Below are 26673 nucleotides of genomic sequence, written 5' to 3'. Positions count from 1 at the left end.
CAAGTCAAGAACTTCTGTAATTATTGATGGTAATTTGTTCCAAGTCCCAATCGTACATAGGAATAAGCTGAACTTTAAACAGTTTGTCAGTGCTGACTTTAATTGGAACTTTTTCCTGTCATTTGCCCTAGTTTGGCTATATGTCAGGGTCAGGTATTTGTCCGCTTGTATGTCCTTTAGGTTGTTTGCAATCTTGTACAACATGGTCAGCTGGGCCTTGGTTCGCCTGGATTCGAGTGATTCCCACTGGAGATAGTTCAACATTGCACTGACACTGCTAGTGTTATGATATTTATTTGTGGTGAATCTAGCAGCTCTCTTCTGAACCATCTGTATCTGAATTATTATATCTTTATTATGTGGATTCCACGCAGTCGATCTGGTCGAACCAGAGTGAAATATGATGCACTTTTTACATCTTCATTGTTGATTTGGAGGTTGCTGCGCAGAAAGCAAGGTTACTGTTCCCTTTTATCACTATCTTGTCTATGTGATTTTCCAAGAAAGGTCCTTGGACAATTCAACCCCGAGATATTTTTGGCCTGCTCATTGGTTAACTTGTGCCCCTTAAGAGTATATTCGGAAACGATTGGCGATTTCTACCAGTAAACTCTTAGGATGCTTCATTTTTCTGAGTGGAACGACATACCCCAAATTCTTTCCCAGAGGGCCAATTGGTTCAGGACTTCTTGAGGTATCTCAAGTCCTTGGAGGCATATATTTCCCTTTAGAATATACAGTTATCTGCAAAAAGTCTTGTGTTGGATTTGACACTCGCAGGTAGATCATTGTTGAACACCAGAAAGAGGATGAGACTCAAAACACTCTCTTAAGGTACCCCGCTAACAACCAATGATGGGTCTGATGTTGCTCCATCTATATTAACCCACTGTGATTTGTCTGTCAGGAACTCTCTGATCCAGTTCTGGGTATTAACCCTGATGCTATATGTCCAACTTACTGAGGAGTCTTTAATGGGGGACACGATCGAAAGCATTATTGAAGTCAAAGATATCAAGTTCATCCTGCTTCCCTATGTCATAAGGTTTGGCGAACTCATCCACTAGGGTTATGAGCTGTGTTTCACTGCTTCAATTGGCACGAAAACCATACTGGCAGCCTGTTAGAATGTTGAAGTGATCTAGATGTTGCATCATGTTGCTGACTGATGTGTTCAAGCAGTTTGCAGCATATACATGTAAAGGAGACATGTCTATAACTGCTGACCTTGAATCTTTCTCCATTTTGAAGATAGCTGTAACGTTTGTTGTTTTCCACACATGAGGTACATAACCTGTTTAGAGGCACTTCTGGTAAATATAACTCAAGTATGGTGCACACTCTTCTGCTAGATCTTTCAGGATCCTTGTTGGAATCGTGTCTGGTACTGTGGCCTTCTGTGGGTTAATTTTCCGTAACAAGCTGTATACACCTTTTTCAGTAACTTGGATACTAGGCATTGGTGGTTAACAATCTCCATGTAGGCTTGGTAAATAAGAGTTATCCTCTCGTATGAAGATTGACTGGTATTGACGATTCAGTACGTTAGCCTTGTCGGATGCCTCTGAATGTAGTTTACCGTGTTCCTTCAGTGGTGCCACACCACAGTTGTCTCTACGTAAGGACTTAATGTAACTCGGGAATCATCATGAGATACTATACTGTGGTAAACTGTTCAACCTGAGGAGGCTTCAAGAAAAACTAAGGTCACGACCGACATCGTCAGATACTTGCTATTTGATGATGACTGCGCCCTCAACACTGGCTCTGAAGCTGACAACAACGCAGCTTTGACAAGTTGTTTGATGCTTGCACAAAGTTTTGGCCTTACTATCAGCACAAATAAAACTGAAGTAATGTATCACCCAGCCCCAGGGAAACCGTATGTTGAGCCAAACATCACAATCAACGGCCACAAACCAAGCGCATTGAGTGGGTTCACTTATATTGGCTTGACTCTGTACGAGAATGTCGTCATCAATGACGAAGTTAATACCAGGATTGCCAAGGCCAGCGCAGCCTTCGGCAATGCGTGGAACAGAAGAGGCACTAGTCTACAGACAAAGCTGAAGGTATACAGAACGATAACAATCCCAACGTTACTATACGCTTGCAAAACCTGGACCGTTTACCAGCGCCTTACATAGAAGCTAAACCACGTTCACACAACTTGCCTCAGAGGACTCTTCAACATTAAGTGGCAACACTAGATACCGGATAATATAGTCCTTGCCGAAGCAGGCCTGCCCAGTATACACACCTTCATCATGGAGTCACAGCTTCCCGATACGTAATAAAGTCTGTATGGATATTACAAACCTAAGTAATATAGAAAACCTAGGTCCTGGGCCACGTAATATGTCTTATTCAGTTTAAATCAGTTAACAGATTCTCATCCACTCTAAACAGCTTCCGTTGATCGATCCCCTTCTTATCCTCTAAATGTTTATTGAAAACTCATAGCCACTGGTCCTCAAAATAGTTGTTATGACATCAAAATGGACGATTACCTGCGCCATTGACCATCAAAAATAGCAGCTATTACTAAAATTATAGCATATCTTGGGCAAAAACCAGGCTTGTTTAGTACATAAAGTGCGTAAACAACATCAGTTGCAGGATATGCTCGCGCATAATATGGACAGTCAATACCACTCAGCCCTCCAGGTACAAAACTTTTGTCTACCGTAAGAACACGCTGTCCTCGTGATTATTTAACAGGGTCGAGTTTATCCCTGATAATCCCTGTTGGGCCATCCCCACTGTCGTGTTCGATAATAAATTACCTAGAAAACAAAAAATGGCTGATTCCCAGCGTGGTTCATCTTCAGATCAGCTAATGTAGAAAAGGCAGAATACTAAGCCCAATTAAACTACAGACAATTTCGAAGTCCAATGCAATTTTAATTTCTTTTTGCAAAACGATTTGCCCATGTGGTATCATGCGCTGCAAAGCTATATATCCCTGTCCGAGTTTAGACAAGCTGAATAAATAAGGATGAACAAAAAATGAAATTAAGAAGTGGATATATTTATTGGATCAAAATACCTCTGTCTGGTGGATAAAATAAGTCCTACCTCTGATCAAATGGATCATCCTTAAATGGCCTAAAATGTCTAAAATGTTCATTAAAAATCACTGACAATTAAGAGGTAGTCTGTTTGAAAGTATTTTAATTGCCATGTCATGGCTGAAAATGGCATAAAAGTAGACGCTAAGTATATTGCATGCTAAGTATATGTCTGTAATATGCATACTGGGAATATAATCAGTAAATCACGTACAAGGGCACCATATATCACTCTCAGAACTCCTGAAGATGGAAAGACCATCAAATTCATGTGTATCGATAATATATCGTTTCGTACCCTCTGTATCGTGAATCGTATTGATACGCGGCACAGGTGTATCGTTTCACCCATATTAATATTTAAAAAATAGTAATTTCATTGCATCGTTTACTTGAAATTGCTATTTGTTTCTTTGTCTATAACAAAAACAAGAGTCACTCCAAAAGAAATGGTGTTCTACTGGCCAACTTTGTTTCTCCCCAGATATCAAAGATAAGACCATCTCTTTTCTTTTAATTGCTTAGTGTTGGAATTATCTCTGATATTCTTCAGTTATAACAATAGTTTCAAGATGGCTGTCACAGCAGCCAAATTGGATGCAAGATCGACACTTTGTCACTCAAGACCAACAACATTTAATTAGAAGTCTTGTCGGGATACAGCAAGAAATGTGCTACTTCAGCCTATGATAAATATTCCTAGCCAATGTTTAGAACATAAAATATAATTTTTTTAAAACTTGCTTTGAGAGAATAATGAATGTGTTTCACTAAAATATTTTCATCCACCATATAAAACATGTCTGTTATTCGCGCATTTCAAGAAAATGTCTTATTGAGGACACTTCAATATTTGGGCTGAGAGATGGATTAATTTCATCTACTAACGGTCCAAAAATAATATGACCACCCCATTTTAGAAGGAGTTAAATAATTTATTTATGCTTGAAAATGATATTGTAGCTTCGGTATTCCGTCTGCATTGCTGCCCTTGACACTAATTCTCGAGGAGGAAAGTATTAAAATATTTTAGCCATGGCGAGAACTAAGCAAACTTTCGGCATACTCACTGGGATTAATTGGTAAAGACCCTTTACTAACCACCTGCACACATAAGAATAAGTTCATGTTATACCCCAAAATGTACGATGAACCCATTTTAAACATTTTAGAACTAGAAGTGAAAGGCCAAGTGGCCAATATATCAGAAGCTCCTCCGATAGTCCGAGAGGTTGAGGCCAGGGTAACAGATATCTACGTATCAGGCCTTCCCTTGGAAACTGAAAATATAGAGATAGAAAATAAATTAAAGAAAAAAAAAACTGAAGATCAAGGTTAGAAAAAGCTGGATGGCAATAGTGTAGGGTTACGACTGGTATAAGAGTGCTCACTCTAGTAAACGAGGATGCAAGAAAGACTCCAGTTCCTGCATATAATTGGAGTGGGATGATTTTAACGCCCCCCCCCCAAAAAAAAAAAAGAAGGAAAGAGCCAACAGAGCCCGAATTGACACATTAGAACAAGGGGAAAAACACATATTAGCCAACAATAAATATTGTTTATTGCAGAAACTGATGGTGGAGGAAAGGAGCTCTTCCTAATTTGGAGAAGAAGGGTGGGAGACGTCCACAAAGGACATCCCAGTGAAAGAAGGGGTCATTGAGATAGGTCTCAAATCTTTGACATTCACTCCCGCCCAAAAAGAGAATAAAAAGAATAATGTTGAACTCGGGACAATCCATGCAAGTGAGTGAGACACCCACCCCCCATATCAGAAGGGAGTCACAAAAAGAAAAAACCCTAAACAGTGATTCCCCATTAAAAAAAAATCGCGATTCTAAGTTATAAAAAGAAGAAATAAAAACAAGAAAATAAAAGTTTGGAGACTGACGGAAAACAAACGCAAACGGATTAAACAGACGGACTGGAAAAAATCTGACGGACTCAAGCGATGCTGATTAATTAAGACAATGGACTGGGAAAAAATAGACAACGTTTCGGAAACGGACATGAAATAGAGCGACAATAAGACAGAAAGATCAACAGAATCAGGAAAATAAGTGACAGCGGAGAAAACAAGCTATAGACTGACGAATCAAATTAAACATTTCAACAAGATGCTCCGGTCGAAAGTGGCATGAGTCAAATATAACAATTTAATAACTAATGTGTTAACAATTGTAATTTGAATGAATAAAATAAGAAATAAATTTTAAAAAATGAGCAAGACATAACAAATTTGGGATTAAAAGTGGAGGAACAAACTTCCGGATTGCGACCATTAATATAAATGGGGTTAACTAAGAAAAATTAGGGAAATTAATGAAGGAAGCTAAGGGCTATGAAATAATAATGATACAAGAAACGCACAAAGGAAATAAAGCAGAATTGGAGGAAAATATGGATGCAATTTTAATCACCAGTGACAATCAAGAAGATATTAGGGGTAGGGTAGCAAAAATAATTCGAAACAATAAAGGTATATCATGTGAGCAACTACATGTAGGTGATTTTTTTAAGTACGTTTAATCCATATAAAAATGAAAGACTGGTAGTTCTTCAAAGTTTACTTTCCTGCACAAAGAATTAAGAATTTGGTTTCAATAGAAAATCTAAGCACCTATTTACAGGACATTACAATGGAGAATTTTATAATGGGAGGGGATTTTAACTGGGTGGAAGACGATGCAAACAGGGAAACATATTTAACACCAAAACATAAATTACGTAGGGAGGATATGAAAGATTTAAAAAAAAGCACAAACTATTTGATGCATATAGAAGCTTAAAATATTTAAGTATTAAAATGGTGTAGACCAAGTCAGTAGGCTTGTGGTACATAAAAGATTTTAGAATAACTGAGTGTGAAATATCAGACCATAAAATGGTTAATAAAGAAATAATAATGGAGAAGTGGAAAACGTGTGGAGAGGCGGGGCAATGGAAATTAAAAAATAAAATATTAGTGGAAAAGGAATATAAAGAAATTATGACAGAAGGATTGAAGGATTTTATAGAGAAAGACAACCAAGATATTGAAAATGAATGGGATATATTCAAATGGAAAATTAAAACGAAAACTCTAAATTATTGTAAAATAAGGAGAGAGAAAATATATAATGAGAAACAAGAACTTAAAAGATTTATTGACTTGACATAGATAGATGAGCAAAAACAAATAGCACAGAAACTTCTAAATGAAATTTTAGAGGAAGCAAAATGATGGAGGGAAATAAGAGAGGGGAAGTTTGCAATACTTTACAAAAAGGCAAAGGGTTTATATAAGAGGGAAGAATTGAGAAAGGGAGAGTAGAATCTGGAAAGTATAAGGGATGGAAATAATATTTATACACAAAAAGATGAAATACTGAAGAGTATAAAATTACAATTAAGATGTACATACTTCTTTAAAAAAATAGAAACAAGATAATAAGTGAATACTTGTAAATGGTAGAATTTAAGATGATGTCATCATAACACAAAGACATGTGTGATGATTTCATCTCAAATGAGGAACTAAAGAAAATAATTTCATCCCTGGAAAAAGGAAAATCGCGAGGGATGGATGGACTCAACAAGGAATTCTACCAGAAAATTCCAAAACGAATTAACGCCGATTTTGGAATCAGTATATAATCATATTTTTGGAAAAGGAAATATTTCTAAATCCATGAGGGAGGGAATGATCACGATATGATACAAGGGGAAGAAAGATAGGGAAGACCTTAAAAACTGGAGGACAATCTCTCTTCTAAATGTCGATTTTAAAATATTAAGTAGGATTTTATAAAAATAGAATAAAGAATTGTGTGAGGAAAATAATTAATGAAAACTAAAGTTGTGGCGAAAAAGGTAGGGATATTCCGACTAATGTTTTAAACATACAAATCGTGATAGCCTATATAAACTAATCTGGTCAAATGGGTGCCATGATACTCTTTGCCATGATACTCATTGCCATGATACTCTTTGCCATGATACTCTTTGCCATGATACTCTTTGCCATGATACTCATTGACCAAGAAAAAGCTTTCGACAGATTAGAACACAACTACACACAACAGGTACTAAAAACATCTAGCTTCAGAAAAACTCAGGATTGGGCCGAAATCTTGTACACTGGAATAAAATCGAGAGTACAGTTAACATCAATCACGGAAGAATCTGAAATTTAAAAGTCAGTGAGACAGGGATTGCAACTGTCCATGCTATTATACGTAATAGCAATTGAAATCTTGAGTAACACAATAAGAAACAACTCGAAAATAGAAGGTATGCGCATTCCAAACTTGAAATATGATTTAAAGATGCTCCAACACACAGATGATTGCACGGACTTTATCAAGGATGCAAAATCTTGAAGCACCAGCAAAACGAATTTGAAACTTTCGGAAAAGCCTCAGACTCCAAGATCAACTACGACAAAACAGAGATTTTAAAGATAGAAAACTGGAGCGGGAATCACCCAGGATCCCACCTCACCTAATAGAAGATAAGGTCAAGGCCTTAGGAGTGACTCTAGGCCATAAAGCAATACTACAAATACATCGTATCAGAGATAAAAGAGAATATTGATATCTAGATGCTTACGCCACTTTGCATAATGCGGCCTATAGCAATTTGCATTATATCATAAATTAAGTCCTAAAATCAGTTGACCTGGAAATAAAAAAAATGAATGAATTAGAAAAACAAATTGTAAATCATATATGAAACAGCAAAACGCACTGCCCAAGGAAATATTAGATAGGACGAATACTAGTGGGTGATTAAATTAGCATGGGAAGCTTTGTAGACTTATATATATATATATATATATATATATATATATATATATATATATATATATATATATATATATGAACAACCTTTTAACTAAAATACTTGAAGTTCCACGGAAATATAGATATATTAAATAAATAGTTTTTAAATATAGAGAGAGAAAGGAAGAGAGAGAGAGAGAGAGAGAGAGAGAGAGAGAGAGAGAATCCATTTGAATGGATCGGGGGAAACAACGAAAACTGTCAGATGTAAAGTAGAACAAAACAGTGGGGGATTAACTGGAAAAATGTGTGGAAGACATTGGCGAGAATTAAAGTCCGTACAAGTTCAAAGCGTGATGTTTACATTTTTACACGATGTATGGCTTACGGGCGAAGTGGCTTTCAAACGCGACATGGTAAAGGAAATACCCAAATGCCCAAGATATAAAGCAGCCACTTTACAAAATACCATGCAATAGAATAATACAGTAGAAAAAATTAACTTCATAATGTGGATATACAAACAAGGGAGACACCGAAGAAATAATTTATTATATCTAGACGAAATATTTGATAAAAATGTATACCAAATATAACTGATTATATTGTTAAAACAATGTTGAAATGTGGTCATGTAGTTAGGATTAAACAATAAGTGTTTCACTAAAATAACAATTTTCCTGCACCCTTGTAGAAGACCACTGTGGGAGATCGGCCTGAGTTCATCGCCCCGCTTGGACGGCTGTTCCAGCCCGTGCGCGGGCTGGGGCTCCTCTCTCACATGTCACAAGTACACAGGGATGATGGAATGGAATTTTTAAATCTTTGAAATGTTTGTCCTTTGTTAACCGTATCTACCTTAGATGTTCTTTTTATTTTCGCTCATTAGCATAATCTAACTTTTAAACTCCAATTACAAAAAGGGAAACCCACCAATCTAACACAACAATAACAATCTCTTTAGATAGGTACACCAAGTCTTTCAGACGGGGAACAGGGAACCTGCGTACGGGAGGAAGTTATGAGCGTAGATAGCATGAAGAGAACATGGCTGTGGGCAGTTTATGATAACCTCGGACGCAGCACATGGACAAACACACAAAACAAAAGGGATACACGAACACAACACAAACAACATGATTTCCTTCACAATAACAAACAAACACAAATAAACATATAGAAGCACAGGGAAAAGTTTTCCCCATATTTTTTATATTTTCATTTTGATTTTCGGCCTTTTTGTTTAGACCTGTTTTCCAGCTTTATGAAAATTCGAGGCACCACAAGACCATGCCCCAAAATAAGGAGCAGGACGATTATCAAATGAAGGTAGTGTAGCCCCTTATATCAGGCTTAGCAAATTGCCCTCGAATAATATTAAAAGAATGAGAGCGAATCTTACAACATGCAAACAGAAAAACACAATTTAGGGTTTTCTTTGTATTTTTTACCTTTTAATAGAATGCATAAACGTATCTCATTCTTAAAGAAATTCAAAAGCAATAAAGAATCAAAACGAACTCCAGAAAGGAAAATGTTTCTATTTAAAAAAGATAATAACAAGTATACAACCAGGGGAATGAATATGACATAAGGCCGTCCTTACAATAACATATATAGCATACAAAGACTATAACACACACTCACACACACACACACACACACACAATAAAAAAGAAGAAAAGAAAAATTACACATCTTTATAACTATTATCTAGTAACTGTCACCTTCAAAAAGGTTAGTAATGTAAAGAAGAATGAATACCCTACCGAGTTCTACCGGATGATTTTTAACGCTTTATTAAAGCTTCGTTCAGCAGATTTATTAGATTGCACTATCTAGTTTGAAGCTGACTTGTACTTCTGGCCAATAATTTCTTTTGCAACTAACCATTTTACTATTTTCCCTTTATTTTTTTCTCCTCATTATTTTTCAAAAATTAAGTACATATAAACATTTCATACGCGACAGAAACAGAGTTTATTTGACACTTGAAAGCAATCATTTTCATATATACTCTACGAACATCCTGGAAATTACAGGCACACTTTATTTTAACGCTAATGCTTTTAAAACTTGAAGAAAGATCGACTGAATAAAGTTTATTAAATTAGCATGGATCAAAGAAAGTTTAATTTAAGATGCATGTGTGTATATTGGTGAAGATATGCACTACCGTAAAGTCAACTATATGCTATTTACGTCCCTAAACGATGGGTTGTCTTATAACATAACTGAATATAAAACGTTAAATACGTTTATCCAATAGTGTTTTTTGGTAACCAACAATAAGCAACTTATTTCATGTTAGTTATGTCATTCAGTATGTAATAAATTTTTCATGTTCAGGCACTTGAAGCAATAAAACGTTGGGTTTTTTTTTGACAGCTATCAGTTTCTGCTTACTTTTTGTTTCTGAATCACCTCTGGTGCACCTCTACACAATCGAGCCATGTTCGCAAGACAATTTTGAAAGGATACAGAATGCGAAAAAAGAAATAAATAAGATTGTTTAAAATCTCATATTTTGTTTGTTTCTTCTAAATATTTTGAGTACAAAACTGATAGGAATTTAATAAGATGCAGTAGAAACTACATCCGAGTACCCTGGGTCGACGGTTCAAACAATTGTGTTTTAATAGACGACCCAGAGGAACCGGATGTAGAAACTTCAGTTCTATTTATTATTACGCAGTGGAGACTAAGCAACACAAACATAATGCTAACGCAGTGTTTATCGTAGATCTCGTAAATTTTTTGTTTTTAGGTATCAGCTCAACAGTGGTATTTTGAAGGCTAGTTTGTAAAAATATACTTGCTGCTGAAATTTCTTTGTGCAGCAATGCACGGCTCGTATCTAATTTGGATTATGAAGTTACAGAATGCAGCATTTACTCTGCAATAACCAATCAGTAATTTGGATGGAATAAACTACACAATGAATAATACCAATTAGGGTTATTAAGTCCACAAATAAACTAAACAACCCTGATGATTTCACAATAAGTGAAGTTTTAATTGGAATGAAAACATTTTTACGTAACAATAGTGTCATGTGAAACAAAAAAAAAAAACTAAAAAAAAACTGATATTATCGGTATTCGTAATTATAAACCGAGCAAACCTCATTACATTAAGAAGAAATGAAGTTTTATTTAATTTTTATATCGATACTTTTTGTACATGAAAAACGATATATATCGACCACGAAAAATCAAAGCCATATAGTGTCAAGTACAAAAAGAAGGAGTTCATGCAAACCTTAATGCATTTTGGTGCACTAGTTGTTTACTTACTATAAAGGTCCAAGTACTCTTTATGTGCATGTGCTGGGCTCAGAAGTTGTATTTGTTTGAAGGCACTTGTTCCGGAAGCTATTCAGGTCAAATATATACTTGGCCCTGTTATCAATTTACTCAAGGCAATACACTTACCAACTATAGTACTTGCCCTTATATAGAATAAATCCACTGGAACCCGACGCATCCTTGAAATTACAATGGGTCCAAAACCATGGAAACTTTATCTTCGGAGTGAAGGCAGCGAGTTTAAAACCTTTTTGCATAAGCATGCGGTATAGCAAGTCAGGAGCTCCTAGCATATAACAGTGTACTCATTTTAGTCCCATATTAATATTATATTAAAGTTCCAGTTGAATGCGCCGGATTATGCAGACAATGCAACACTCATGCTAAACTTTGACCCTGTTCACCATGATGTCCCAACAGACGAGGCATGCAAGAAAGGAACTTGCCGTCCCTAGGGTTTATATTCAATTTTAGTGAATGGACTGCGAGGGGATCATGATGTCAGCTGTAACTTGGAGATAAATTGTCTCATAAGCTTTTATGAGAATGAATTGTCTCATAAACTCTTGGGTCAAACTGTTTCTATGGCCCGAGAGAGAGAGAGAGAGAGAGAGAGAGAGAGAGAGAAACTCAAACCTCTTGAAAGAGGTGTCACTTTGACAACGAAGATATGGCTACAGCTGGGGAATTTTGGGAAGCGAAGGTACGGGATCAACTGTAAAGACAGAAGTCTCTGAGTTTCTGAAGAACGAACTTTTTATTGAAATACTCAACATAAAAAATTATATTCCAATATCAGTCTACATCTACTTAAATTACAGATAATAAGAGATACATATAAAACTACGATATTCTTTCACTTACCAACATCATAGATTGTATAATTTCTGCCTTTTAGAATATAATACAGATAATTAAATATCGAATAAATTCACGATAGCTAAAGAATCTAAAATTCAATATTTCAGACTAATATCGTAATTGAAATATATTTTGCTGAATTTAATCTAAAATGTCAACATATTAAACTTTATTATTTAAAGAGTATTTTATTTCTAAATTAACTATTACTGAGTATGAAGTTGGTAGCGAACGTTGCTTTTTACTATAATCAATAATATAATTACAAGTAAATATAAGTTCTTCAAAGAATTAAACTTTCCAATACATTATATTAAAGAATAGTAAATAAATGTTAAAATAATCCAATGCTGTAACGTACTGATGTTAGATTAACATCTTAACACTAAAATTCATATAACACTAAAAATCCTTATACTGTATGAAAAATTGTACAAAGACGATAATCTTACCTGTAAAGACAGAAGTCTCTTTGAGTTTCTTACGAAAGAACTGGACTACCCGTGGATTGACGCTTTTTATATCAGTTTCTTAGACAAAGCCAGGTTCTTGTGGTTTGTCAGAATCTCAAAGTGAGACTTCATAGTTTCTTATAGACTATCGTCTGGGTCTATGTACGTCATTAGACGGACAATTCTACGACGTCAGCGCGTGGAGCTTATAACTTAGTCAGGAATTTTAGGCTTCCGCAATGCGGTAACTTACACAAGTTAGCGAGTGTAGTTTTTGCTGACTTAAGATACAAGGGAAATGTGTGTACAAGAGGGTTTTGCCTTTCTGCTCATAAGGGCGCAATCTTTATTAAAGAGTATATAATTGTAATACCGAAATAAATGGATTTAATCTCAATATATTTTAACAGAAAATTAAATCCAATATAATTTAATCAAAACTTACTTTTAATACAATTTAGAGAAAATTTCAATCTTATTACTTGTACTAAAGAAGTCAGTCCTAATAGTACCCTCCGGGTCATTTGAGCCGAGTCCTCGAAAAGAAGGAAAAAGGTGAAAGATAAAAATACGATAATAAGGCGTTGTGAGACATCTTGTAAAGTTCAAAAATACATAAGAAAAACACTGCAAATACTGAGTAAAATACAAAATATACAATAAGAAAAACAATGTAAGGTATTCAGTAAAATACAAAAGGTACAATTAGGAAAAAGCACTGAAAAATACTCAGTAGAATTATACGCAATCTACTTCTTCGACTAGGGTTGTGAAATAATTATAATACCAATATTAACATGCAGTTCTTGTCATCTTTATTTTTCTTTTTGTATGTTATTTTACTTTTTTTCTTCAATTTTATTTTTTATATATTTATTTTGTATAACATCAGCAGAACATATTTATGGGTGACAACGGTTATTATTTTGCTTCAGCCAAGTGTAGTAAAAAGAGAATCCCCGTTCTTATGGACAGTACTTGTGAGCTGATATTGAGGATATCTCCCTATTGCATACATACTATCAACACAGAAATACCAATATCATTGAAGTAGAAATGGTTTTGAGGAGAATGGCGTCAGACTTTGGTATTAACCAAGAGTAAGGAAAGTAACAATTTTAGTGTTGTATTATGTCCTACCTTATAACCATTACGTCTATTCACTTGCAATCAAATCTTGACTTGCGCGTATATGAAAAATTGTACGTAGACGATAATCTTACCTGTAAAGACAGAAGTCTCTTTAAGTCTCTGGCGAATAACTGGCGTGTCCGTGGACTAACGCTTTTTATATCAGATTCTTTATAACAAAGCCAAATATGGACATGCGCCTAGTTCTTGTGTACGCTAGAATCTCAAAGTGAGGCTTCGTAGTTTCTTACAGACTATCGTCTGGGTCTATGTACGTCATTAGGACAATTCTGCAAGATCAGCTCATTTACCCATCTAGAAAAATCTTTGGAATTCGTCTAGTTCATCTATCTACACAACTTACCGAATGTAGTTTTTTGCTAACTTATTATACAAGGGAAATGTATGTACAATACGGTTTTGCCTTTTTCTCATAAAGGCGCAATCTTTATTAAATAGTATATAATTGTAATACTGAAATAAATGGATTTAATTTCAATATATTTTATTTAATCAAAACTTACTTTTAAAATAATTTAGTCAAAAATTGCTTTTAATACAATCTTATTATTTGTAATAAAAATTCTCTCCTAATACAAACGTATTAACTACTCAACATTTTCACGTTGTTAAACACCACCCTTTTTAGTATAGAGAGTGTCTTAGTGCTTAGTGTCTGTAAATGAAAATCAACTCTATATATATATATATATATATATATATATATATATATATATATATATATATATATATATATATAAAGAATACAAATCATATGGCGAATAACAGTCCTCCTTTCATGTTCACTGCATCCAGCAAGGGATCACGTTTGTCAGGGATATATTAAGATCAATGCAATAAACTGACAACGAACAGTGCAAAATTAGAATATAACTAGCCGGAGTGCTTTCGACTCTTCATGAATCTTTTTCAAAGGTAAATACAGAACAGACAAGACACAAAAAAACACAGAAAAACCGTTGTGTTTGCACAACTTTACATGAATATTTGAACAGGAATGAAACCATTACATTTATTATGTTTCGACTAATTATTTCAACTAGTTGCGGATGCTGGAAAATATTTTATATTGACCTAGAAATAGATGGGCAATAACGACATCTGTTATTTTATGTAAATTTATGTAGGCGTAAACTATATTCAGGATATTTGATAGTTATATTAGAACTTGTAGGCTTTTGGGTGACTAATAAGCAAATTTAGATAATTATTTAAAAGAAAATTAGTCGCTGACGAAAAGAAAATTGTATTATGCATGGCTGTCTTTTTCTAGTCTTTTTGGATTAAACCGCCTGGTTTCAATATTCTAGGCGGCGAATCCAGTAAGATTCCTTTTCTCTTCTGGCTACGGAACTCCATTTTGGGTTGTGAGCAATTGCAATAAGTGTTATATCACTGAACGTGTGGCAACAGCAGGAGAAGAGTGCTGCGACTGGGCTTCTGTACAGCTTATTTGTCATTCAATCAGATCTAAGAAGATTGATCCTTTTGTGTAGGTTTTCAGTTTCTCCGCCATTCTCCGCCATAATGAAGGCTATAGATCTTAAATGTGATGACATAAATTACATTCTCCGTTTTGCACGTTTTGTTAGACCATGTATGTTTTGTGTTTCTCTAGTGACTGTGCTAGAAAATGTCCTGGTCTCTATCATATGTTGCCAGGTTTTGCACCTTTTATCGCTACAGGGGCCAGATTTACTAGGGTGATGTAGGTTATTGATTTGCGTTAGTTTAGCCATGACTAGGATGTCCTTGAGGTTTTTTAGTCTCCTGTAGGCTTCTACAGGTTTGTTCGGGATGATTAACTTTAGTGCGTCACACGATTCCACGATGGGTCAGTGTTTCCCGATGATTTTGCCTCTTTTGGGGTTGTCTGGATGGTAAGTCAGGATAAATGGTATCCTATCAGTCTTTTCCTTCTCTCCATATTTTAGTAGGTCATTGCGGTTTGTTTGTTTGGCCGTTTCGGGTGCCTCCGCTATCAGGTCTTTGTCATAGCCTCGGTTAGTCAAATATTTTGATAATTCTTCAGACCTTGTTTTAAATATTTCATCGTCGGAGCAAATTCTGCGTATCCTCAGTGCCTGTCCATATGGGATGTTGAAGGATGGAAGCTGATTGACTTTGATATGAAATCATCCAGATTTTCTCTTCCATAGAAATGAAGTGGCCACATGGAAGAGAAAATCTGGATGATTTCGTATCAAAGGAAACAACTTCCATCGTTCAATAAAATTCACGGCAAAAGTCTTCATCTCAAACCACGTTTTCCTTGACACAACAACCAAACTGGTAGAAAACATACTCCATATAGACATTTACTCAAAACCAACCAACAAACACCAGTATCTCCTCCCAACCAGCTGTCATCCAAAAGCATTGTATTCGGAACATCCTATATAGCCAGACACTGAGGATACGCAAAATTTGCTCCGACGATCAAACACTCCAAAAAAGGTCTGAAGAATTGTCAAAACAGCAAATAAAGGGAATCTTAGTGGATACGCCGCCTTAGAACATTGAAACCAAGCGGTTTAAACCAAGAAGACTAGAAAAAGACAGGCATACACAAATAAAATTATCTTTCTGGAGTTGACATATTTCTTTTAAATAATTATCTAAATTTGCTTATTAGTCACCCAATATCCTATAATTACTACTATAACAATGAAATATCCTGGACATAAAATAGATATCGTTATGGCCCATCTATTTCTAGGTCAATATAACATATCTTCCAGCATCCGCAACAAGATGAAATAACTAGTCGAAACACAATAAATGTAAAGGTACAAATAGTCATGTAAAGTTGTGCAAACACAAAGGTTTTTCTGTTTTATTTTTTTTGTCTTGTCTGTTTTGTATTTACCTTTGAAAAAGCTTCATGTAGAGTCGAAAGCAGTCCGGCTAGTTATATTCTAATTTTGCACTGTTCGTTGTCATATTTGTATGATGTATCCAGAATACAGAAGAGATTTTCCATTTGTCATCAGCATGTTAAAGAGTGCAATGGATTTTATAAAAGTGTATGAACGTAGTAGTCGAATAGAGTTTTAATACATGGTTTTGATTTTGAGAACTATTATAATAAATAGTGTCAAAATATACTTTATTATGCGGGTTATGCAGTTTTTAATAATAATTGTAAAAAGAATTAAAGAAAAGCTTTACTTAACATAAAATGTTAAAGAAAAACTCATGGATGAATGAATTATTCTCATGTTACAACTAAAATGTCAATATAGAAAACAAAAATTACATTAGTCAGAAGTTTACGTCTGTTCGTCTGTGCGGACAATGCATGGAACTGTTACGGTGGACATTTACAACCATCTTTGCGACGAGAGCAACACTTCCACACACATTCACAAATTCTTATAAAAGTTTCAACCACTAACACGTAAGAAATAAAAAGCTCAAAACATAATTGCATTTGATATTGCAATGTGCTGTATTCGGCATCCTGGAGACTTTTATTTTTCTTTATTGCATTGTCGTGTATAATTAATACACATATTCCCCCGATATTAATAAAAACGGCTATAAACCGGAAAAGAAATTTGACAATGCTTATTGTTCGAATAGTCTTGCGGCTGTTGTCTTTCATATACTGAATCAAAGCGTAAATGAGAGGGCAAAAGATCGTCTGTAGGTATAAAGCAAGTGACACACATTTGATGATTATTAACCAATCAAAAACATTTCCATTCACGCTTTCACTGGTTTGTGTCATAACGTAAACAAAGTCAGGAATATTGGCTGCTGATGCGAATATTATTTGAATAAGCAGCGCAATCGAGTTACATGGAGATGTTGCACAGCAATTCACACAACAGCGAATAGGTTTCTTTATGCAGTTGTCTGCGAAACAACAACGCTCCTCAATACATTTCCTAGCACATCCTCCACAGCAGTCACTGTCACTTCTCGAACAGCACTTGAACCATTTCCGCCTGCACTTTAAACTACACTTGAAAAATAGTTCAATCCCAGCGATATAGAATAGAGAAATAACGGTTATTAGTATAGATTTTATCTTAAAATCACAAGCTTCTTTATCAGAAATGTTCTGCTCTGCCCTGATTCTATTGTTATGGAAAAAAGACACGATGATTCCATAAACTGTCAGTAAGACATACACTAACCTGCTGATTAATTTAAGAAAAGAAATATATATACAGGTTTTGCATCTATTTCCATCGTTAAATTTTAAACAGGACCTAATACAAGGAGCAAATATGATACATTGATAACAAATTAGCCCTATACACTGGGTAATCAAGACCCATCCTGGGATTGCTCCTTTATAGTGCGTTAAACCTCCGGAAATATCATCTGCTACAGCTGGAGCAAATGAAAGTATTGCGAATATACAATAGACAAGTCTTGTAATACCATGAAAACAATTATTCGTGCATTCTGCTAGATTTTCAACTTGTGAACTTGATTTTTGTCCGGTAACGCATTCAACGCAGAAGTGCTCGCAGTTGTAATCCAGGTATTTGTATTTAGGCCTTTTATCAATTTGATTTCTTGCATTTTGAGTTACATCATCGCCTTTATATCTTGGATGATAGTATTTGACTTTGTACACATCCTTCTTACCGAAATTAAAATCTTCATCACTAATCTTGGCTGTAAATATTTCTTCCTCCCAAACGTAATGCGCTAATTCCAATTTGACTGTCCCATCTTTTGCCACTTCCCCCTTTTTACTTAGGAATATTGCATGATGGGAAGGGATACTGCAGTTGCATCCTTTATTCAGATCTCGAGTTATGTGGTCTCCTCTCTCGAGCTTACTACAGTCCAGTAGCAGTTCTTCTATATGACACGTACAGCTTTCTATTAGGGTACAGAAAGAAAAACTCAGTATCTAAGAACAAATTTTGGAATGTTTATATCTATTGCGCGCTCAAATCCACCCTCTTTCACTGTCGATTGTTATCTCATATTATCTTCTTAATAGTAATAGTATCGTGAAAGATTTTGTATTATTCGTTATCAACTTAAATTCATGTTAAATGATACAGTTACTAAACTTTGCGAATTTATTCAAACATTCTGTAAACTGCCACTACCGCAAGTACTGATACAGTGTTAAATCTGTACATTATTGCTCATCTAAGTCCTTTCATTTGTCAAGAACAAAGATTTTTTTACTTAACCCAGTGCGTATAATCTTTCATGTTTACACTATTTAGACATCATATGTTTCAAGAAGATCGATTACTTCATCGGCAAGTTGCAATGACGAAGGAAGCGTCTATTAAATTTTAAAGTTATTCCGACATTTAGCTTTACAATCGAATCATTGCCCAAAGACGCACAAAGGTAGCAGAAATATGTGATCAAATAAAGGTCAGTGATGTAGAACACAGCGACGCCTACAGTCACTGTGTTGCAAAACTCAAGCAAAGATGTGCTTGATAAATGCACTTAATAAAAACAAATCAAAGTTGTTGAAGTCGGAAATTTAGACAAAAATTCCTTAAGCTTGTAAAGTGGTTCTCAGAATCATTAAATCACATATTTGTATGAGCTTACGAGGAGTACGATCGTAATGACCCCATGGAAAACTTTGATCGCAGTCTGTAATATACAGAAATATATGTCATGGTGACATTTTCTTTTAGAAATGGTATACTGTATGGTGTTTACTGGGTTCATTTAACTTTAATAACAGATCACATTATCTTAATAGTTTTAACAAGGTGTACTTCCAAAAGAAATATGCAATGTTACTATAAACAGTGTCAAAAATCTTGATCATAAAACGAATAAAAGTATGTGAAATTCGAAATGTGAATCATAGTGACCTTTTCTTCACACTGACAATTGTGTATATAATCACTTATTTTTTTAAAAGATTTGTCTCAGATTTTAAACAAGATATACATATCGATATCTTTTGTTATTATTGACAGTTTTAACTGAATGTTAAAATTACTGTGCCTGCCGGCAGTAATATGAAATCAAGATTTTAGGCCATCCCCGGACGATCACTTTTTTATTTCCAAATCCTATAACTTCCACCTTCCTATAATCCAAATTATAAAACGTCCTAGGCAACAACCAGTCTATTCCTCCCTAATTTTATTGTTAAAACACCAACACCCCAAGCACCAAACGTACAAAATAATTTATCGCATACATAATAGACCATCCACCCGACTATCCACCAAATGTTTAACAGAAACACTTTTAACTGCAAAGTCTTTTAATGTATTTATTCAGAATTGACATTTACCGCATTTCACACATTTTAAAAATAATTTTCATTCCATTCTTTCTCTCTCTGTATCTAATAATAACATATTTTATCTATTTAATCTCTGTTCAATGGCATCTATCTATTTCATTCTTTTTTCCTGACGTTCAGAACATTTTGCAATGGTTTGGTTCAATCTGTTTAATATTAATCTTGTTAAAGAGTTTTATCACCTAGTTGCTGCACTTTACAGATGGTGTGTGCTGTTTAAGATTTTTGATATGACAACATGTTAAAATATCACTTTTTGTGACTCTGATTGGCCCAAATAAGCTCATGAATCTTTGAAAATATTGACTTAGAGTTTGCTAAAAAATTTTGAAAACTGTGCTCTAGGGTTGATAAAATATTCTGAAAATATTGTTCTAGTTGTTTTTTCTTTACATTTTTAAAATGGTGGTCTCAGTGTTTTTACAAATTGCTAATGGCGGTACTTGTACCCATATACAAACCCTCTAAAATATTTCTTAATTCACAAATAATCTACTGTGTACATTTGACTTTTAAAAAGAATCCAAATGGATTCAAGAATCCGAATGGATTCAGTTCAGAATGAACACATGACATGTTATTTGTATAAATAAATATATTCGTTTACATATTTTTCAAGACAACTTACTAATGAATTTGAGAAGCTTAGGCACGGGATGGCTTATTTAATTTTATTTATAAATTTATTCTTATTTTGATATGTGTTCAGTTTTCCGAATCTGTGAGATGTCTAATAAAACGTATTCGTCATTATCTTTCTTCAAACATTTGTTATATCTGCTAGTCTAGACTGATATCTTCTAGAACCGCAGTTGGCGTTTTGTCTTGAATTACAAACAAGCTGTACGGAGACCAAGGTGCGCATCTTATAATCAAGTAGACGTGCAAAAGATCTCAATCGGTTCTTACTACAAAAAATATCTAGATCGATAAATTACATGGACTGTGTATCATTTAAGATACATTGCTTAGAATCGTCAAAATTATATAAAGTTAACTTTATCTATTCTTGCCACATTGAATGACAAGTAAGGAAGGAAACCCCACACCTAAATCAGCATGCTCTTGTAAGGATGGATGAACTGAAAAATACAGAGTAAATGTAATATCAACCGATATTACTCTTTTATGGAAGACACATCAGATAGTGAAGAAGCGTTTAAAGCCTTATTATAAATATAACAAAAATATCGGGTCTTTTCTTAAATCTTTGACTAAAATCGTATTTATCTGAATAGTGTAAGATACCTATTCCTTACTTATCAGTTTCGTACAAAGTTTACTATCTACTCTGTTTCCAATACCCTGTATTGCCAACATTTGAACCAGACAAATATATATTATAATATTGTATACTGAAGAGAAAAATATATACCACAAACTTTCACGCGATACATTCTAATTTGCATAAAATACACGAATACATAATATAGACACAATAGTACACAAGATTCTGGAAACTCATCGGTTAATGGAGACTATTCTCAACGTATATTGTCAATGACACTGTCTTTTGTTCAACGTAAGTTTTGATTGTGTCTTTTATCGTTCGTATTGGTTGAGATTTTAAAGTTAAAGATGGTGGAATAATTCTAGCAAGCTTTCAGCCCTGGATTCATGTCTGATAATTAAAGTTTATCATATCACCAAGCGGAAACTTAAACATTAAACATGATTTGAGAAAATGACATAAGCACACACGCACATGCCATACAATGAAGCAGAGTACGTAATAACATAATTTTAGCAACGTAGCAACGGTCTGCCAAAATGGTATTTTCTAATTATGTTATCGCTAGGAAAAGGCATGTTCTAACAATTTTTTTTAATCATAACAGACTGATATACAATATTGTCCTAGATTTCAGTCACATTGTAAACACATCAGTCAACTGAAAAAACCTATCATTCCAAACCTAAAATTTCAAACTGGCGCACAATGCTTTACTCCATATGACAAAAAATGCCGTCATACTTTTCTTCATCTTCTTCTTTTTCCAATGAAGGACAGGATTCTCTAGCAGAATTTTTGTTATGCAGAATGGGAAGGTGGAAAGAGACAAATGATACCCCTTACTTTGAAAGCGTTTTAGTTGTTATAAAATACCTCTGCTGTTTATGCTGTTAAAACTATCTACAAGGCTAGTTCCTGTATCGCTGGTACCTAACGGTGTCGCCCATATTTAACTTAAATCCACTTTAAGCTCATCGATATCATTAACTTGTTAATGTAGAAAACTGTGTTTAAGATTTAAATTTTCTTATCAATTTCGGACTCCAAAAAGAATTACAGCTGGTGTGTTTAATGCAGCAGTGATTGATTCAACTTCATTGAAAGCTCAACTCTTCATTCGTAGCCCTAACTTTTTACTCATTATATAGTAACTTATACAATAAACGAAATTGTTAAAAGTATCTTAATATCGAGTAAAAGGTCTAAGATGAATTCTAGACCCTATAACCGTGCTGAGAAGCTGGATGTGGATGGGGAGCAATATAGGGTCCACTAAGATCTGAAAAACTTACAGGCAACCTACGTTTGTATCTACGTAGATATGTATGTATGAATGTATGTTTGTATGTATGTATGTATGTATGTATGTATGTATGTATGTATGCATGTAGGTAGGTAGGAAGGCAGGTAGGTAGATATGCAGTTTCAAAAGTCATCTGTTTTGACGACATAATGTATGGCAAAAATCGTGCAGTATTACTTTCAAGTGTTCACTAACAGCAGTTAAAGTATTAGTCAAAGGTTCGGGTTTCTCCAAACAGGGTTATGTACGTCAGGGCATATAAGATTTGTGCAAATAATATATTGGAGTAACAAGTGTAGAAAAAGTTAATTAAAAATCGCAGAAGTCATATTAGAAACAAGGGAAGAAAAAAAAACATACATTCTAAAAAATTAAACTCACCAGATCACACTGTTTAGTCCCATGAAATGCTGCCCACTAAATCGAATTAAACATGGATTTACATTTTGACGTGGTTGTAAAGAAAAATTGTGGAACCTGCAGGACCGAACCTCTAGTTCAAAGTGCTTCGCTTTAGCCACCATAGGTCAGTTTGTTTTCTTCAGTCAGTGTGCCCAGCAGCACCCTTCACGAGTGGCATCAACGTATTATTATTATTATTATTATTTCTTTCCTGTACCTCCGTGTTTAATGCAAATACATTGATATATATATATATATATATATATATATATATATATATATATATATATATATATATATATATATATCGTAGTTAAAACTATCCTTGATATGTAATCTACAAGCGAAAAATACACACATGGAGGCCTAAGTTACCTTTTCTTGCAGCGATGTAGGTAGCATACTGGTCAGGCCAAGTAGTATACCGTTATAGTCTGCTAGAATGCATCCAAATCTGCTCGCCTTATTCACTGATAATAGTTTTTTTTTATAGTCACATGTATTTCTTCTATTATTTGTTATTTGTCTTTAATTTAGACCTTTAATTTAATGTCGACAAAAACTCATTAGAGATTATGTTAAATTATTGTTTTAAACCATGGATATTCTTGCTTTATTGTTCAAACAAAAATATTTACTGTTCTGCATATGTCACTTTTTGTGTGTCTGTGCTCATTTATTTAGTGTCCTCTGAGGAAACCAATGATGTCGATTGAAGGTATGGGAACTTTGTTTTACAACTAGTGCGTCACTTTATAATATTTGTGTGGTTGGTTACATTCCGATTTTGTTTCTTTCGAACTTATTGGGAATAAAGCGCATATCAAAGCCTAGACAGTTGGCTATGCTGGTGGCTATTTGTTATTATGATCTCTAAAACACTGGGTGAAAAACAAAAGTCTTCTTTTGTGGGATACGTTAAATTCATGAAAACACCACGCCCCTATGGACGGACGGACATAAATTTTTTAACATATAATTGAATTTATGGTTATAAAAGAAATTACAGAAAAAGGCACAGAAAACATCCGTATGTATGCAAGGAAAACAATATATATATAACAGATTAATGATTGTTAAAATCTTTTGCAACAATATAATGGCATAGTTGGGCAAACATAAATTAGAAATACTGCTTTACGGATTTTAGTGAATCAAATGACAAGATAAAAATACACACCTGTCGAAATGGATTGTAAGGGCAGATCAGCCATAGTCTTCTTGTATTGACTCTGATATATAGATAATCATATATATATATATATATATATATATATATATATATATATATATATATATATATATATATATAAAGCATTAGATATGAGAATATCATTCTTCACTCAGCTCAATTTCAAATACTCTTTCATGCCAATATCTGAACCGTAAACATATATATTATGTAGTCCTCGAGAATATTTTTTCTATCATCCATGACACTATTTTCTGTTTTACATAAGTTTTGATTGCGTCTTTTATCGTTTGTATTGGTTGACCTTTAAGAGTTAAAGATGGTGGATTACATTTTCGCAAGGTTTCAGTAATGGATAAATACATACATATCTGATAATAAAACTTATCGTATCCCCAAATTACAAAATTAATCTTACACGTGATACAAAAAATGACACACATGCAATGAAATGGCGCAAAGTAAGTTACGACAGAAGTTTAGTAACGTAGCAACGGTCTATTAACATGGTATTTTCTAATTATGTTATCGCCAGGAAAAGACATCTTCTAACAAAATCTTTCATCGAAATAGACTGGTATACAATCATCGTCCTAGATTTCAGTCACATCGTAAACATATCTTTCGACTGAAAAAACGTATCTGGCTAATACTTTGTTTAGCTATATGCCACAGATCGCTATACTCTAAGCACGACCGTCATGTTGTACAGAATTTGAATATGATAAGATTTTGAAATTGATGGAGTAAAATATGAAAATAGAAATTATGATATTGTAGCAGAACATTTTGAAGGCCTGTTGCCAAGTGTTTTGTTTTATACCATTTTGCATTTGGTCTTTCAATATAGTGGATGATGGAAAGAGCTACAAGTAGAGCTACCATTCAATTCCGTGTCTAAGATTAGATGTAATAGGCCATACAAGACGGTCTCTACGACAACACACAATCAGCCACAAAATACTGCCTCTAAGATTACACCTAATCGACCATACAAAACTGTCTCTAAGACTACAAAACAATCGGCCAAACAAGACTGTCTCTAAGACTACAAAATAATCGGCCATACAAGACTGCCTCTAAGACTATAAAACAATCGACCATACACGACAACTCCAAGACTACACAGAATCGGCCATACAAGACTGTCTCTAAGACTACAAAACAATCGGCCATACAAGACTGTCTCCAAGACTACACGCGATCGGCCATACAAGACTGTCTCTAAGACTACAAAACAATCGGCCATACAAGACTGTCTCCAAGACTACACGCGATCGGCCATACAAGACTGTCTCTAAGACTACAAAACAATCGGCCATACAAGACTGTCTCCAAGACTACACGCGATCGGCCATACAAGACTGCATCTAAGACTACAAAACAATCGGCCATACAAGACTGTCTCCAAGACTACACGCGATCGGCCATACAAGACTGCATCTAAGACTACAAAACAATCGGCCATACAAGACTGTCTCCAAACTACACGCGATCGGCCATACAAGACTGCATCTAAGACTACAAAACAATCGGCCATACAAGACTGCATCTAAGACTACACGCGATCGGCCATACAAGACTGTCTCCAAGACTACACGCGATCGGCCATACAAGACTGCATCTAAGACTATACGCATATGCTTTGCTATGAGGATGATGGAGTAACACGTACAACACACGATTCCGCATTTTTATGCATTCGCATTTGAATTTGCCTGAAATATTGCTTTCTGAAAAATTTAAATAACGGAATTTCTAACAAAATTTGTTTGTATTCTTTTGAAAAAAGAGTTATTAAAATCTTACCTTTCAAAAAGTTCAGCAATAGAAGAAAACCTTTACTTGATGCTTACAATATATGAAGTTTCCTTCGTTGCAAATACACGCGAGGCAAATGGTGAGAGAGCCACGTGTATGAACTTAAATCTACATGTACGAATCACCTGATTGGTTAAACTAATGTGTCATTTCAAAGCGTGGATAAGGTCAGTATCTGGTATTAGGGGCGGAATACAAGCGCAGTCACACTAACGGTGTTGCCTTTATGGTAATTCATGCCAACAACATACGATAATGTTACAAAATATATTAGTCGATTGTTTGAGTGGATACAACTTCTGCTGAAAAGATTCCTACTGTTACATTAATGTACAAATACGTATAAACTGTCATATTATAATTTAACTTAGAAAACCTATATGAAGCGTCTTACTTTTAGTACTACTTTACTGCTTTAGCTTACTCTTGGTGTCAATTACCAATAAAACTCTTTGCTGATTCTGTATCATACATACAACGGCAAACATTAAATAATGATAGTACTGTGGTCTTGGGAGGTTTGGATATTTGTTATTGATCTGAATCAACGACTTCTATACCTCACGACTTTACCCTTTTTGCACGCGCACGTGTAACACAGTTGTATTCCAACTAGTTATCACTCGTGGGCGCCTCACCAGGGAAAATCACGTCTCTGGCTGGAATATAATACAGCTATTCATCACAGCTTAGTCTGGAGCACTGATAATATTTATTGACTCGTTAAGTTTACTTGCCAAGGAATAATATTCCAGTAAATTTCTGGTTTTTCATGCCTTTAATTCTTAAAACAAATTCAACGATTCCTAAGAATAAAATCCCTAGTAGCTAAACTTAATCACCGCTGATATT

At 34.6% G+C, this 26673-nt stretch overlaps 1 long non-coding RNA gene across 1 annotated transcript; it reads right to left on the bottom strand.

Moving 5' to 3' along the window:
• Nucleotides 1-16518: 16518 nt before the first annotated feature.
• On the bottom strand, nucleotides 16519-25907 carry LOC149780572 (uncharacterized). The gene is made up of 3 exons (XR_016414905.1): nucleotides 25810-25907; nucleotides 23989-24040; nucleotides 16519-18452 (listed from the first exon to the last, which is right to left on the bottom strand). It is a non-coding gene; the product is annotated as an uncharacterized LOC149780572 (long non-coding RNA).
• Between the last annotated feature and the right edge of the window lie 766 nt (nucleotides 25908-26673).

The sequence above is a fragment of the Sinohyriopsis cumingii genome, chromosome 16 (assembly GCF_028554795.1).
Source record: "Sinohyriopsis cumingii isolate HCF-2022 chromosome 16, ASM2855479v2, whole genome shotgun sequence".
NCBI classification, from domain to species: domain Eukaryota; kingdom Metazoa; phylum Mollusca; class Bivalvia; order Unionida; family Unionidae; genus Sinohyriopsis; species Sinohyriopsis cumingii.
This window is presented reverse-complemented; position numbering and strand designations above follow the sequence as displayed.